Source organism: Zonotrichia albicollis, chromosome 15 (genome assembly GCF_047830755.1).
Source record: "Zonotrichia albicollis isolate bZonAlb1 chromosome 15, bZonAlb1.hap1, whole genome shotgun sequence".
Classification (NCBI taxonomy): domain Eukaryota; kingdom Metazoa; phylum Chordata; class Aves; order Passeriformes; family Passerellidae; genus Zonotrichia; species Zonotrichia albicollis.
In genome coordinates this window covers 18,731,213-18,744,693 of record NC_133833.1, presented here as the reverse complement: position 1 = coordinate 18,744,693, position 13,481 = coordinate 18,731,213, and positions in this window count along the sequence as shown.

The following is a 13,481-nucleotide window of genomic DNA, read 5'->3' as shown; positions in this document are numbered from 1 at the left end:
GAATAAAGGACTGGCAACACAGGAAGTGTTTAAGGATATTGTTAGGCTATGCAGAAAGAAAATTAGAGAGGTGAAAACTTTAATAGAACTTAACTGGCTGCTTCTGTAAAAGAAAAAAAGTGTTTTTATAAAAAAATTTATAGCAAAAACAGTGAAAAGGAGAATCTCTATTCTTTATTGGATGCAGTGGAGAGTATAACTACAGATAAAGAGGTCACAAGGTCAGCTCCTACACAGAGAACTAAAGTAACTACAGATAAAGAAAAAACTAAGCTAATTTACACCTTGTTTGTCTCAATTTTCAAAAAGAAGACAGCTTGCCCTCAGGACAAGTGCTCCCTTGAGCTGATAAATGGGCACAAGGATCAGAACAGCCCGCTGTAATCCAGGAGGAAGCACTTGGTGACCTGCTGAGCCACTCTGATGCTCACAGGTGTAGGGGATCCATCCCAGGGGGATGAGGGAGCTGTGGATGAGCTCCCCAAGCTGCTCTCCATCATTTACCATCAGTGCTGGCTCAGCAGGGAGGTCCCAGAGCACTGGAGGTGCCAATGTGAGCCCATCCCCAAGAAGGGCCGAAAGGAGGATCTGGGGAACTCCAGGCCTGTCAGCCTGACCTGAGTGCCTGGCAAGGTTATGGAACAGATCACCCTGAGTGCCATCACAGGGCACCCACAGGATGGCCGAGGGATCAGAGCCAGCCAGCGTGGATTCCAATGTCTGCACTGATGATCTGCATGAGGGGATTGAGTCCAGCATCAGCAAATTTGCAGATGACACCAAGCTGGGTGTGAGTGTGGATCTGCTGGAGGGTGGGAGGGCTCTTCAGAGGGCCCTGGACCGGCTGGATCCAGGGCCCAAATCCAACAAGCTGAGGTTTAACAAGTCCAAGTGCCGGGTCCTGCACTTTGGCCACAACAACCCCTGCAGTGCTACAGGCTGGGGACAGAGGGGCTGGAGAGCAGCGAGGCAGAAAGGGACCTGGGGGCACTGATGGACAGCAGGCTGGACAGGAGGCAGCAGTGTGCCCAGGTGGCCAAGAAGGCCAATGGCTCCTGGCCTGGATCAGGAATGGTGTAGCCAGCAGGAGCAGAGCAGGGATTGTTCCCCTGTGCTCAGCAATGCTTGGGCAGCACCTTGAGTGCTGTGTCCAGTTCTGGGCCCCTCAATTTAGGAAGGACATGGAGGGGCTGGAGCGTGTCCAGAGAAGGACAACAAGGCTGGGGAGCGGTCTGGTGCGCGTGGGCGTACACGGCACTGGAATCTGGCTATCTGGTGAGGGGCGAAGGCCGGTGCCCCTGCGCAGCTGAAGCCAGCCCCCCTCGGCGTCTTGGCCTCGGGCTGAGCTGGGTGATAGCTCGGAGCAGCGCGGTGTGAGACGAATTAGGAGGCGACCACTTGCTGGGGGTAAACTGTCGGTTTATTACAGAAGGACCAACAAGGAGGGGAACCTCCCAGCAAATGGCCCCGAGCAGGGGGCGGGAGAGGATTTTAAGGGAAAAGGGGGGAAGAAGGCAGAGAAACCCGGCTAACCAATAGTAATACATATTTGGAGGTACGAAACATAACTGATATACAAAAGTAACCAACTGTTATAAATCATAGGAGGGACTCCGGGGCTACAGCCAACCATAACTCCCAGAGAAAAGAAAATTCTCGAAACCTGGGAGGAGAAAAGGGGTGATTGACTGGGCCCAGGGAGGAGACAACTTTCACTTATAAGGGAGAATATGGGAGGAACAGTTTCATTTCGGCAACTAAGAACAGCAAGGTTTCCATAGCAACCTAACTGAGAGTTAGGGAGCATACTGACAAACTTAAGAACACACCACAGCAGTCTGGAACACAAGTCATGTGAGGAGCGGCTGAGGGAGCTGGGGTTGTTTATCCTGGAAAAGAGGAGGCTCAGTGGAGACAAGTGTCAGGGCAAAGGTTGGACTTGATGTCATCTCCAAGGTCTTTTCCAACCTTGCTGATTCTGGGATTCTCTGAAACCACCCTTGGAGCACTTGCACGATGAGCCCTGGGCCTCCTCTGCAGAAGCTCCAGCAGCCCAGGTCCCTCAGCTTCTCCTGCCAGCCCCAAAGCCCATCCTGTCAGTCCTGCAGAGCCTCTGCAGCTCCTCCTCACTGCCCAGAACAGGGAACCCCAGAGGCAGACACAGCAGCCCAGACGTGCCCCCCTAGCCTGGGGTGCCTCTGGCAAGGGATCAGCACCAGGCACTGCAGGAGCCTGCAGACAATTCCTGCAGCACTTGTAGGATGGTCCTGCTCCCCAAGGGACGTTCCCATGGGGCCAAGTCAGGAACTGCAATGGGGAGTGGGGCCAGAGAGGAAAGGGCAAACAGGGATGGGCTGTTTGCAGAGGAGGGAAGAGGGGTGGGCAGTAGGAAGACATTTGTATCAGGAAGAGGAAAGAAAGCAAAGGTGAAGCCAAGAAAATACTGAGGGCAGTTTGGGGGTGGCTGCCAGAAAGCCCTGGCTCTGAGCAACAGCGTCTGCAGTGGGACAGGAAACTCCCAGCTGATGGGAACAAACTTTCTGGCTGACTGCAGAGGCCAGGACAAAGCTGAGTGGTTTCCCGGGTGTCCCCCAGCCCTTGCTGGCCCCAGGGGCAGATGGCATTTGTGCTCCCTCAGGTTCATGTCCCCACAGCAACAGCATGGGGGTGCTCCCCCTGCTGTGTGCAATGCAAACAGGGGCTGCTGAGCCAGTGCTGCCGTGTCTGTGCCTGCAAGGATGGGGCACCTGTGTGACCTGGGGGAGAGGCCAGGGCTGCAGTGGGGGGATGTTGTTGGCAGCTCCATGAGGACGCTCTGGGACGCTGCCCTGCGCTGTGGAGCGCACTGGGGATAGATCATCGCCTGCTCTGCTGCTCCTTCTCATCTGCCCCAGGGCCCTTGCAGAGCACCAGCTGTTGGTGTCCTCAGCTGCCATGGCAACCCTCAGGACAAAGCAGTGCCAGGGCTGTTCCAGGAACAATTGCAGTGATACTTGTTGGTGACACCAGGTGCCATGGCAACGGCCGCGGGGACCAGTCCTTGGTTTGGTGCCATAGCAACCAATGCCCGGCCCCGTTGTGATGGCTGGTGGCCATGGAAAGCTGCCCTGGCCCTTGCTCAGGGCTGGTGTCAGTGCCCAGAGCCAGAGGGGATCCCTTGCTGAGGGCTGTGCCATGGCCACCTGCCCTGTGCCACGCTGGCCACTCAGGCACCAGGAACCAGCAGCCAACGGCACTGCCAGGGCCAAAGGCCAGGTCAGCCAGACAGAAAGGGGCAGGGCTGGGCACTGTTTCCATGGCAACCGGCACTGGGGGGACACCTGGGTCACCTGGCCTGGCAGTTGCCATGGAAACCCCTGGCGGGAATGAGGGCACAGCCCCTGGCACTGAGACACTGCTGGGCCGGGTGCTGAGCACAGCGCTGAGCGCGCAGAGATGGTTTTGTTCTTGCTGAGCTGCAGCACAGCCAAGGCCTGTCCTGCCCCTCGTCAGCCATGCTGGGGAGGGGCTGGGGCTGAGGGGGAGCTGGGCAGGGGACACAGCCAGGACAGGGGACCCCAGCTGAGCCCGGGCATAGCCCAGACCAGAGAACATCATGGTCAGGGTGTGAAGGGGGGGAACAGGGAGGAAGGGGGGAATTTTGGAGGGAGGGCTTTTGCCTTCCCAGGGAACACATAGGCAGGAGGGGGCCCTGTTTCACCAGTGGGCAAGGTCACTACAAAAGACACAGACACCAGCGTAAGGAATTGTGTCATTTATATCGTGCACAGCTGCCAAGAATTACAAAAGGATAAGCTCAGCAAAGCACATCATCATTAGCAAAGAATGAAAGGAAGATCAGCAATCCATCATAACCCATCATTACATTTTCACGACTACCCCCTTGGTGAAACACTAGAGGTGTTTGTGGCAGACAAATATTCTGGCTGACTATCAAGGTACACCTTACAGACATCAGTAGTACTTTAGTGACACCATTCTTCATTCTTTTTTCTCAATCCCATTCAAATTAGGAACAAGAAGTCTGTTGTCCATTATTGGAATATGAATCCCAATATAACCAGTTAGATGGTGCCTGGGCTAGTTCTGACCCTCGCTGCTGGGCCAAAGGCAGCACTGTGGTGTTTTACCCCAGAGATACCTTGACTGCTGGAGAGTGCAGCGGGGCACAGGTGCAAGTCCAGGCTTGTCAGGACTCCGTTTACCTCAGGAGAGAGAGCTTCTGGCGATGGTGAAGAGAAAATAGGAGTGGATTCTGCTGGAGGGTTGCCAGATGTTTATTCCATGGTTACAGAGATGTCTGCACCGGGGCAACTGCTGCTAACAGAATACCGGCCGCATGGTCTCATTAACCTTATAAGCTCGGGGACAGGGGAAGGGGAGGGGACAGGTGAGTTACCAACAGGTGAGAGGGGCAGGGTCTCAAGGGAGGATGACACTTAGACAGGCCAATGACCTCTGGGCATAGGGGCATCTTTTGAATCTGACTAACCACATGACGCCTTGCTGGAATCTTAAACCTGATTGACAGGGCTCACTCAGCAAGGGGGCGAGGGGGCAGGGAGAGAGGCATAGGCACACCTGGGAAGGGACCCGGAAGTTTAAAACAGGACATTGCAACACACCGCAACAGTCCATGGAGCTGGCACCTTTTTAATTCCAGACTAATTCCCCGAGGCCCTTTGCTGTTCAGCTTTACCATGCTGTCTGTGGCTAACAAGGCTTGGGGGGCCCTTTCCCCTCTGGCTGGAAGGGGCCAGGTCCCAGTCCCTGAGGGGCACCCAGGCTCCTGGATGGAATTCCTCTGCAAGTCCCTCAGTGTCACAGCAGCCTTCACATGGAGCCCTGTGGATCAGAGCATTTCCCAAAGGGGCTCTTGGGGCAAACAGGGAGATCTGGTCTGGCAGGATGTGTTAAACAATATAAACAATATATACATATTGTTTTACACATATGTCTATACACATATATACCCACATATATATGTGAATATATAAATATATATATCAATTATATATATATATATATGTCTTATTATACTATAAATATGTATATAGATATTTATTATATCAATATTTCACTTGTACAAATGCATATCAGCTCAAGATTAAAACCTTCTTCTGTTGCTCCATGTGGGAACATTCCAACAATAATTGTTCCTTCTGAAGGTGCTGTTTCCTATGTACTCTCAACAAATTCATCTTTGTCTGCCCAAACCCACAAGTTCTTTTCCTTTTCCATGTGCAATTTTTGGATGCATTTGAAGCCATCCAGGGGTGCAGCTTCTTTTACCCGACTGCGCCACTGCTCCCACGGGGCTCCGACCTCAGCCCACTCCAGAGCCAGGGAACTCCAGGAAAGGGCTTCCCAGCTGGGAATTTCTGATGGGACTGATTCCTCACATTTACACTGAACAAGTGACATTTTGTTGGGATCTGGCCAGACTGTGCCAGTTTTGTTTTACCAGTGGGCAGGGTCAGCACCAAATTCCTTCAGACTCCAGCTGAAGGAATCAGTGTCATTTCCTGCAGCTCAGAGCAGCAAAGAATCACAAAAGGAGCAGCTCAGCAACGCACCCAACCATCCCCACCAAAGATTGCAGCAGTGATGAACAAAGATCCAGCAGCATTTACCCTCAGCCTTTACCATCCCCCAGACCCACACAGCAGCTGGGGAAGCTGTCACAGCCAAGGGCTGCAGAGCCACTCCTGGGCACTGGCAATTCCTGCAGGTGCCTCCAGCCCCAGGTGAGGCTCCAACCCCACTGGGAGAGGGCCCAGCTCTGACAGTGCTGAATGAACAAACTGACAGCACTGCTAGTGTGGCAACATCTGCTTTCATCCTCCTCTTCAGTTCCTCCCAAAGCCTGGCCAGGGCTCAAGGAGGAACCAAGAGAGCTGACTTTGACCATACAGCCCCAAACAAGGCCAGATGTCAGATTCCATGGCCTTGTCTGGCTTCTAAATACACAAAGGTCAATGCATGTTTCACTAAGGAGTGGCTACATCTATCACAGTGCTAATGACCATGCATATTTAATCAGGGAGCAGATACAAAGATAACCTTTGCTTGGAAGGTTCATCCAGAGACCACCTTTGGCTCAGGGCCTGCTGTCCAGGCCTCACTCAAGGCTGGTGTCCAGGCCTTGGCCCTTCAGGGACATGGTTTAGTGCTGGGCTTGGCACTGCCGGATGAACGGCTGCACTGGGTGAGCTCAGAGGGCTTTTCCAACAGAAAGGATTCTGTGATTCCATGATTCTATCCACTGCATTGAGCTGGGGCTATTTTAGCAGCATTACTTTGCTCCAAAAGTTCCCTCTTGCCCAGTTCCTGTGGCCTGAGGCGTCAGCTCCTTCAGCTCCTGGTGCTGAGCTGCTCATGCTGAACGAGAGGACTTGGAGAGAAGAACACAGTCCATGCAATTCCTTCTGGGACACGGAGAGGGGAGGCTGTGCAAACAGGAGCATTGTTTGCTGTGGCCTCCTCTCTGCCCTTCACGCCTTTCAGCGCTTTGAACCAGCCAAGTGCTTTCTCCAAGAGTGCAATGGAGCAGCTGTTCCTGCTCCCAGGCTTGGCTCTCTCCAGTCTCTGCCCTTGCCTGATTCTGTCCCTCTTGCTGTGCCCTCTGTTCCCCCAGGGCTCGCTGGCTGCTGCCCAGGACTGTGGCACTGGCACAGATCCAGTGCTCCAGAGCCTCCTTTCTGTGCCCTTGGAGCTGCCTGGGCACAGCAGCCTTTTCCATCTGGAAGCTCCCCAAGGACAGGGAGTGCCCAGCTCCATTCCCTGCACAGCCTCCAGGAGCCCAGGGCTGCCATCTCCAGTCCCTGCTGGCACTGGGGGCTCCCAGGTGCCTCAGGCTGCTGCGACACCGCTGCCCACGGGAGGGAAGAGGGGCAGGGGCTGTGCTCAAAGTCAGCTCCATGTGCTGCTGCTGCCGCTGCTGCTGCTGCTGCGGGGTCATTTGTGCAGCCCTGGCCCAGAGTCAGGGATCAGATCCTGCCAGTCTCTTCCAGCCCTGGCTGCTCAGAGTTTGGGCCTTGGAGCCTCAGGTGGCCAAAGGCAGCTGCTGCTGGTCCCTCTGTGTGCCCGAGTTCAGCAGTGCTGCTCCATTAGTCTGTGCCCAGCAACGGGGAAAAGCCTCAGCCCTGCAGGGCCAGGAGCTGCCAGGCTCTCCCTGAGCAGCTCAGCCAGAAGGAAGGGAGCTGCTCCACACGGGAACCAGGAGCAAAGGACACTCATTTTGTAGGACATGTTTTCTATTGAAAGGGAAAAAAAAGGAAAATGTAAGAAAAAACTATATAAAATGTGAAAGATAAAAACAAAACCCAAGTGTGCAGTTAAAAATCTTCTCTAACTTTGAATTAAGAGGCAACTGATCTTTTGAAACAGAACTCAGTAATTTACTTTGTAAATGTGCTGATGGCATGGATGCTTCTTACTAAACCCAGCAGTCTTTTTAAAAAGCTTTTGGGGATTGTTTTCAATATTTTGATTTTAAATTGTGGTTGAAACAAGAGGAAATTGCTTTCTGCCCTTCCAGCTCCAAGCAGGACTGGAAATGGAAACTCTGTCAAAACCCAAATCCTTTAGAAGATGACCTTCCTTCTCAGCCTGGGAATGAGCTGCACATTCCCTTTGAAACTGCCAGGAATTTCTTAGAGACACAAAGTCCCACTTACGGCTTTTTGCTCTGGTCTGGAGGTGCAGAAGGGCAATTCTCCATCCACCAGCTCCAGACTGCACTGCCTCAGGAGCACGGCCCACTTGCCAGCTTTGGCCCACTCGTGGCACTTCTAGAGGAGGAAGAAAGTGCAATTGCACAATTCCAGCCAAAAAGGAATGAAGAGTGGGACAGACAAAACACCCTGTACAGATCCAGGCGTTCAGCTGGGACTGCGGACAGTTTGGGTCCTTGCCAGTTGGATCTGTGTCCCCAGCTGCAATCTCTGGGCCTGCAGCAGAGTCTCACTCACCTGCCAAAGCAGAAAGCTCAGGCGCTGTGCTCGCAACGGGCTCGTCTGATGCAAAGCTGTCAGAGCAATGTGAGGGCAGAGCCAGCCCAGCTGGGCCCAGGGCTGAGCCCAGCAGAGCCCTGGCAGAGCCCAGAGCAGCCTCAGCACCCGCAGAGCCCGGCTGCAAGGAGAGAAAGCAGAAACCACCCGTCAGCTGAGGGCTCCTGTGCCCTTGTGCCAAGGCCTGCGGTGCCCAGGCCATGCTGGCTGTGCCCAGAGCTGTGCCCAGAGCTGCCCATCCCTGCTGCCTTTGGCACAGAGCAGGAAGGCAGGACATGTGCCCAGCCTGCAGCCAGCCACGGCACATCCAGCCCTCAGCAGCTGCCCAGAGCAGGATGCTTCTGTGCTCGCTGCCATCTCCCAAAATCTCTGATCCCACCCTGGCAAGCACATAGGGACTCACTTCATGCCACCCATGGCTGGAAGAAAAGCTGCTCCCAAACCATGGTCTCAGCCTTCTCCAAGGGCACGGCCCATCCACGCCACAGCTGCTCCCAAGCACTTCCCCATCCACACTGGACCACCTCGAATGCTTCCTCTGGAAAAACAAACAACACATTATTGAAAAGAGATTCAAGACAAAAAGGGAAAACAGAAAAACAGTAAAAACTCCCATCTCTGTAAGGGTCTTGAGGAAGGCCCAACCCCTACATAGTAGGGAAAAACCCAGCCATGGCTGAGGGAAGCCCACACTTTCTCTCTTCCCCCTTGCACTGCCCCCCAAAATCACGGTGATCCCAAAGCAAACAAGGGCTGTGGAGCAGCCCAAGCCCTTCCTTGCCTGCACAGCAAAGCAGCTGTGCACAGGTTCTGGAGCCCCACCTCTGCTCCCACCATGGGGTTTGTTTGTGTCGGGCTGGCTGCTCCAGCCCCAGCCCCAGCCCGGGGCACGGTGGGTGCTGGGGGCTGTTGGCAGGGCCAGGAGCCCACTCCCATTTCGTACCCACCCCAGCCCATCCTCCCAGCCCTGCCAAAAGCAGCTGGGCAGCGACTGAAGAATGAGTTGCATCTGCCCCAGCAAAGGGGGAGCCTTTGGTTTCCAGCCAGGCTGGGCCATGCTCAAATCGGGCAGAATTTCCCCAGGTGGGGACTCATTTGCAAATTCCCTGTGGAGTTTGGCTTTGAAGAAGGTGCCAGAATCAAAGTCCATCACCTTCAGCCTCCAGTGGCCAGGCTGAGAAAGAGCTTGTCATCCTTGATGTCACCCTCACTGTCTCCAGCAGCAGTAGCAGCAGCAGCAGCAGCAGCAGCAGCAGCATCCCCACCCGGTACAGCTTCTCCTGGGGCTCCTTCTCCTTCCCTGCGGGCAGACCAGGCTCTCAGGGCTCTGCCCAGGGCCCCAGCTGTCAGGGAACCAGGACAAGCAAAACCAGATGGGATGGATACTCCAGGGACTTGGAGAACCATTCCCAGCAATTGGGAAAATCCTACGTGCTCCATCCACCCATAGATGCGGTCTCCAAATTTGCCCCAAAATTGGGTCCAGCTTTTAGAGGTCATAGAGTCCCAGTGACTTGATGACATTTTTAGCCCAGAAAGCCCTGCAGATGATGGCACACTTCACAATCAGCAGGGGACACAGCCAGGCCAAAGCCCAGACCTCTGCTGGGAGCCTTTCTCCTCAAATACCCTTCAGACAAACCTCCATGCAAGTCACTTGGGAAAGTTTCTTCAAATTATCCATTTGTGGCACATGACTACACAGGCTTATGTGAAAGATTCTAAAGCAGCTGCTGTGGAGTCAAAGAGGCAGCACTAAGAGTCTTTGTCATCTCTTTGTAGCTAAATCCCACTTTGAGGGAGTTGAAGGACTTTGGAATGAGCTAGAAAGCGGACCTCTGAGTTTTTTAGATTATGCCATTGCTTTTTCTTCTCTTCTACAAAGACAGGAAGGGTGAGTTGGCTCACATCTCCACTGCATGGCTCAGAAGGCTGCAAGACGTAGTTACAAGAGCTTTGAAGGATTTATTGGCCAAGAGGACACGGCCAACAAAAAAAGCCGTGTTATTGTGTTATTTGTGTTTTAGAGGCAACCCTTCAATATTTCATCTTATGGACTCATGCTACAGTGTAAGCCTCCTTAGCCAATCATGTTATGACACACAAACCTACAGCACTGCATCTTAAACTTCTTGTTTACAATTGTAACTACTTTTATTTTTTCTAGATCTTGAACTCTAAAACTCTAAACTTTCCTCCACTTCAACATTCCTCCCCGTGTCTCTGCTAGAAACTAGAAATCCTCATTTTCGTTTCGAGCACCTAAGTTTGGAAACCCTTTCCAAGGTCTCCCATCAAATCCTGTGTTTAATTCTAAGCTTTGCTGACAAGACCAAAGGTCTGAGATTTCCCTGCATTTGGGTTTCCAACTACACCAATGCTGTTAGTTCCATAGTGCCCAGGGTCTGTCTTGCAAGTCAGCTCTGGCAGGAACAAGGTGGCTGCAGGGGGGCTGCTTGTGGCCTCTGACAGCCCATTGCTCAGGGCTTGCCAGCGCCTCAGCACCACAGCAGCTCCAGAGCAGCCCCGTCCAGAGGCACCTGGAAGTCCTCAGCAAGGCAGCCAGCAGCACACAGGCAGGAGGACACGGATGGCGCTTCCTGCCTGGCACAGGGCTTGTGGCCATCTCCAGACACCGCTCTGGCAGGGATCCCCGCAGCCCCGGCCCCTGCCCACCCGCTCTGTGGGCAGCACAAAGGCTTCAGCAGAACCAGCAAAAGCCAAGGGGCTTCTGGCCATTTCCCCTTGCCCGCTGCACGCCTGGGCAGCTGGCTGAGCACAAGCACCCTTCTCCCCCTTCAGGGCCTCACCACCCCTCAGCCTGCTGTGTTGCTGAGCACAAGCTTCCTTTTTGCCCTTTCCTGCCTCTTGCACTTCAGACCCTGAACAGCAAAGAAAAGCTCCTGGCAGTCTGTGTATCATCACACATTCTAGAATTATTTATAGTAATCTATAATATATAATAATATATATAATTATAATATATTCTAGAATTTATTTATTTACAATATAAATAAAAAATGGAAAAGAAGAAAAGAAAAATCTTAAAGAAAAGGAAAATTACCCCTGGCTCAGGTTGCCCCAGCAAAGACAGCCTCCCAGATCAGCTCTCCTCCTCAGTCATCTGGCAGAGCAGCAGCCGAGCCCCGACAGGCGAGGCCGAGTCCTCCATGCCCTGTGCAGCTGATCTTGCAGCCTCTGGATGGTGGAATATCGCCCACGCTGTAATGCCCGGAGGACATGCAGTGTTTCAAGTGCCAGCTGTGACACGGCACTGCTCCTGTCCTCCGTCAGGTGTTCCAGGGCTGCAAAAGAGAGGAACAGAGGCACGGTCAGAGCCGGATCTGCAGAGAGCCCAGGAGAGCCCCCTGCCAGAGCCATCCCAGCCGGCTGTTGCCATGGCCAGGAGGGAGCAGGGAGCAAGGGGATCAGCCAGAAGCTGCTGGCCACCAATGGCCCACGTGGCCCTGAAAGCTCCGTGTGCTCTGCCCACGGGAGAAGAGCCCTCTGCAGCCGGGGCAGGGCTTGCAGCTGCCCCCTCCAGCCCCCGCTACCAGCCCGCTGCCCTCACTCACCAGTGCAGATCAGCTGCAGCTCTTGTTGCTGCCCCCTCAGGCGCCGCCCGGCCATGCCTGTGAACACAGAGCCTGTCACGGCCCCAGCGGCACAGCTCCCTGCCAGCGGCGCTGCCGGCGCTGTGGCCACACGGGCTGATGGCCCGGCGGGGCTCAGCCCGGCCCTTGCCGCACGCTGCCGCCCCAGGGCACGGCTGCCAGAGGGCGGCAGCAGCAACGCCCAGGCCGGGCGGGCGGGGCTCCACGGCGCCGGGCCCGGCCCGGCGCTGCCGGGGCAGCAGGCGGGGCTGGGGCCGAGCTGCGGCGGGCCGGGCCGGGGAGGGGAAAGGCACCTCGGGCGCGTGGCTCACCCGTGAACTTCATGGCCGCCTCTCGCAGGGTCTCCTGTGGGCTCTCCACGTAGCTCAGGGCCTGGCGCAAGTGCTCGGCCGCTCGACTTCTGTCCTCTGCCAGCTGGAGAGAACGGCAGGAGGGAAGGGTTGGTGCGAGCTCAGCCCCTGGGCCGGGCACTGCCTGCGCCCAGCCCCGGCCTCCCCTGCCCGCACAGCCCTGAGGCGCGGCCAGCAGCCGCTGGCCAAGGGCTCCCGAGAGGAGAGGGCAGAGGGCCGGCTGCTGCTCGGGGAGCCGCGGTGCCGCCCCGCAGCCCCGCCGGGCCGGGGCTCCATGGGTACCCGGGTCGGACCCACGGGAGCCTGGAGAAGGGCCCGCAGGGCCTCTGGCTGCAGCAGCGGGCACAGCTGTTAGCCCCGCACACTGAGCACCGCCCTCAGGGGCCTTCTCCAGGCTGAGGCTGGGGCTTGCAGGCCCTCCTTACCAGGAACTCAGCGAACTTCCACAGCTTCTTGCTCTTCAGCAGTCTTTCAAGATCTCTCCTCTTCAGGAACTCAGCCACACAAAGCAGTGTTTCCTGAGAAGCCTGGAGAGCAGCCGAGATACGGAGATGGCCCCACAGCCGAGGGCGCAGGACCCACGTCCCTGTGCCAAGGCCTTGAGGAGGCTGCAGCCCGGCAGGCGCCAGGGCAAGAGGCAGCCGAGCCTCCTGCCAGAGGGACAGCAGCAGCCCACGAGTCCTCACCTGTGCCACACGCTCATTCTCATCATGGCAGTGGAAGAAGAGGGGCAGCAGGCTCTTGCGCAGGGATGTCTTCAGGTCCTTTTTTGCCTTTTCCTCTGGATGAGTCACCAATGTTTGGAAGAGCAGTATGGAGATCAGCTGCACCTGGCTATTGTCCTGTATGAAAGGAAGAAAAAAAGACCTCAGCATTGGCTGCATGGAGCTCAGCTTGGCGCAAGCCTGTAAATCCACAGGGCATAAAGTGTCTGGGCAGCACCCAGTGGCTGTGGCTGGGAGCAGTGAGCCTTACGTGGTCAAAGAGTGGCAGGAGCGCCTCAAGCAGCTGCAGTGTGATGGGGCTGGGCAGCAGCCTGTCACTGTCCAAGATGATAGAGTTGAGTAGCATGACTGTCATCATAACTATCTCTCCATCCCACAGGAGCTCCACAAGACTTTCAGTCAGGCTCTGCATGTTTTTGGTCTGTGCAGAACACAAGTTTATGAAATGCCATCCTGCTGCCGCAGGGCCCAGAGGCCAAAGGCCTGTCCTAAAGAACTTGGGCAGCTGAACCGGGAGGCAGGAGAGCTGGGAGCAGCTGCTCCAGCACCCAAAGCCCTGCCAAGCCCAAGTGACTGCATTCCCCAGCTCAGCCTCAGCTGCTGCCCCCTTCTCACCATGCAGGGATCATCAGAGAGCTTGAGAAGGGCCCTGAGCGCCAGGCGACGCCTCTCCCTGCATTCACTCTGCAGCTGCCTTGACAAGATTTGCAGAACTCTGTTAACGCCGCATTCACTCAAGTCCAGCCACTTGAGGACCTGAAAGGCGCAGGGCAGTGACAG